Below are 3,706 nucleotides of genomic sequence, written 5' to 3' on the forward strand. Positions count from 1 at the left end.
TGGTGGGGAGATTATCCAGTGAAGTGTTTGTCAGAGGCACGGAGGTGGTCACAGCGTGAAGCCCCAGCCGGTCCTGCCTGGGCCTGCCCACTCCCGACCGGGCCCTGCTCTTTTGCTCTTCACAGCGAGGGCTCCCACACAGAACCAGAAGCCAATTTGCCCAGCCGCACTCCCCCCTAGCAAAATGATTTCTCTGGATTTGTGGCTGTGAGTCCCAAGGACGTAATGAGCTGAAATCAATGCCAGTAAGGCATCTCCTACCGCAGAGGCGTCATTTGCTCATGTTTTAAAGCCTCATGTTGCATATTTTCTCTCCCCAAAATTCAAAATATAATTTGTTAATGTATGAAATGATCATTTGTTTTAGAACTTCAATTCTTTCTGACAGAAATTTGCATGTTTGGCTATGATGTGCATCGCATTGGTTTGTTATCGCGCTAAGCCTACATGTATGAAGGCTGCATCTACTTGCTCAACTATGTGTTGTTTAATAGATTTTCAGTTGTTGATTCTGACATTAATGACCTGATGTCAAATTTATGATTACATCCTCTTTTTTTTGACATCAGGGACACCCACATCTTGCAGGCGCACACAATCATAACATGTAAATCCACCCATGCCCTTCAGAATAAGTGCTCTGTGCTGGATCATTATTTTAATTGTTGGAGAGTCATTGAGGTGTGAAAATCACTAAGTGAGAGCAACAGTGGAGATTCCAGGGCCATTTTGTTTTTGCCTGAAAGCGGAAGATTGGCCTCTTGTGTTTGAGCAAGGTAGGTCTTTGTGGCTTCCCCAAAAGTCAGTTTCACAGTTCATGAGAATGATTAAGCATTCACAATCTTAAAGCCAGTGCAGTATTTTCCATTATTTTATTTCTTTTATCCTGTTTGCAATTGCTTGTGAATTTGGATCCTAAACTCTGCGGTTTCTCAAAATCGCGTTAAAAATGTTTATGCTTCATTTACATAGCCTTCCTTATATGGTATCAGCCCATATATGGGTTCATTTGAAAGCTTGGAGTGTCTTCTTTACAAAGAATACCATTCCTTTTGGTTTTTATATTCATAAAGCAGTAAAATTAAGCTTAGAAATGTATTCGTCCCACACACGAATTTCCGCCTAACCATTGCGAATAATTTTTACGAAGAATGTGTATTTTATATATTTTTCACAAAAAAGTCAAGTCATATATCACAAGAAAGCTCTCATTCTCAGGAATTTGACGATGATTTGACGATTTAATTGTGTGACAATCACAGATCGAATTATCTTTGATAGAATCGCGATGTAAAATTTGGTCACCTCTGAGCGAATTTACATTTATACTCGTAGCACTGCTTCAGTCAGCCGCAAACAGCCACAAATATCTATATACTCTATATTATCTTTTAGATTAGGATCTCTTCTAAATTTAGGCGAAAATACCAAAAAACGCCCTGAGCTTAATGAAATTCTGTCAACAGGTCATTCGCCCTAACCTGAAATCAATGATGACAAATCAAAAATTTAAGCTGAAATAGTTTTTAAAATTCATAAATCAGTTAGGAAATACAGATTCAATGCTTTGAAATAAAAAAAAATTTTAAATATGAAAACTAATTATAAATTACTGCTCAAGAGTTTGGGAGTTTTACATATTTTTTGAAAGAAGTCTCCTATGTGCACAAAGGATGCATTTGTTTGATCGAAGTGCATTAAATTTAATAATTAAAAATAATTGTTTTCTATTTTAATTTATTTTAAAGTGTAAATGATTATGTAATGCCAAAGCAAAATTTTCAGCAGCCATTACTCCAGTCTTCAGTGTCAAACGATCTTTCAAATATCATATATCTGACCCTGGAGCACAAAACCAGTCATAAGTTGCACAGGTATGTTGTCAATATTTGTCAATTACAAAATTACACGACAACATGGTATATACTATATTAACACTATATGTGACCCTGGACCACAAAACCAGTCTTAAGTCGCTGGGGTATATTTGTAGCAATAGCCAAAAAAAAACATTGCATGGGTCAAAATTATAGATTTTTCTTTTATGCCAAAAATCATTAGGATATTAAGTAAAGATCATGTTCCATGAAGATATTTTGTAAATTTCCTACCGTAAATATATCAAAACTTAATTTTTGATTAGTAATATGCATTGCTAAGAACTTAATTTGAACAACTTTAAAGGTGATTTTCTCAGTATTTAGATTTTTTTGCACCCTCAGATTCCAGATTTTCAAATAGTTGTATCTCGGCCAAATATTTTCCTATCCTAACAAACCATACATCAATGGAAAGCTTATTTATTAAGCTCTCAGATTATGTATAAATCTCAATTTCAAAAAAATGGACCCTTATGACTGGTTTTGTGGTCCAGGGTCACATATGTGTTAATTCTAACATCGCAATTAGTTTTATTGTGATTAAAAAAAAAAATATCACACCCTCACTTAGTTTTATATACTGATAACCTATATCCAGTTTATTTGTTTATTCTGTGGTGTTTCTGTCACACATAGGATAGGTGTTGAGGTCGCACTAGGGTGTACGCGACCACAGCAAGCATCTCCACCATGAGCCAAGAGAAGACAGGGGGCCGTCGTGCAGGGAGAGCGCAGCTGCTGCAATAATAGGCCTAATTGCATGTTTCTTTTGTGGGTCTGAAATTAGTGGCAGAGCACAGCTACAATGCCCAAACCTTGAGTAAAAAAAAAAAAAAGACTCACAGGGGCAACTGTTCAGCAGTGCGGCCCATCACCACCACCCACAACTCCCTGTCCCACACCTGCACTCACCCTCGCTAAAGTAAACACAGATAATAAGGTGTAATTACTTCAAAAAATAATAAGGAGAGCCCTCTATGTGACAATGGTTGGCCTGTTTATTGAGGGTGGAAATTAACTTCTGAAGACACAGATGAGGGTTCCCCTATTGAGGGACCCTAAAAGGACGTGTATTGTTGTAAGTGAGTGTGTTAACCTCATTTCAGGCCCCTTTTCTCTCTATATGTATTTCTTTGTCCGTCTTTCTTTTTCCACTGTATGGACAGTGGCACTGAAAGAAAAGAGCTGTTACTTTTCATTTTCTTTGCTGTTCATTTTGCTTGTAAGGCTCAGTGTGGCATTTGGCGAATGTTACCACTAGGTCAGCGTTTTGCTGTGTCACTAAAAACAACGGTTGTTTTGTATGTCATCTTGTGCTAGAGAGACATTTTGAAGAATTTTTATGTAGGAAATTATTTCCTGCATAATTAATGTCAGAAAAGTCTTTGATGTTATAAATATGTTAAATATAAAATAAAAATATTTATTATATTTAAAATGTATTAAATATAAATTAAAATATATTAAATATACACTAAAATAGAAAACATTTATTTTTAATTGCAATAAAATTTCACAATGTATATATATATATATATATGTGTGTGTATATATATGTATGTATGTATGTATGTATATATATATTGTTTACTGATTCAAACATTTAAAAAAACTGTTAGAACTGAAATGTTATATGAAAATAAAAACAGCATAACAAATGTTTTTGAGATAGAATTCTAACAACTATATGCTGAAATGCATTCTGGTCTGCTAATATACAAAACTATTAAGACAGGTTGTTCTTATCAAAAGTATTAGTTGTAGGTTACTTTTATATAGCTACAAACCAATTTGATTTCTGAATTAAATTAATGAAAAAGTTAGGA

This window comes from Sinocyclocheilus anshuiensis, unplaced genomic scaffold (genome assembly GCF_001515605.1).
Source record: "Sinocyclocheilus anshuiensis isolate Anshui unplaced genomic scaffold, SAMN03320099.WGS_v1.1 scaffold253, whole genome shotgun sequence".
NCBI lineage: Eukaryota > Metazoa > Chordata > Actinopteri > Cypriniformes > Cyprinidae > Sinocyclocheilus > Sinocyclocheilus anshuiensis.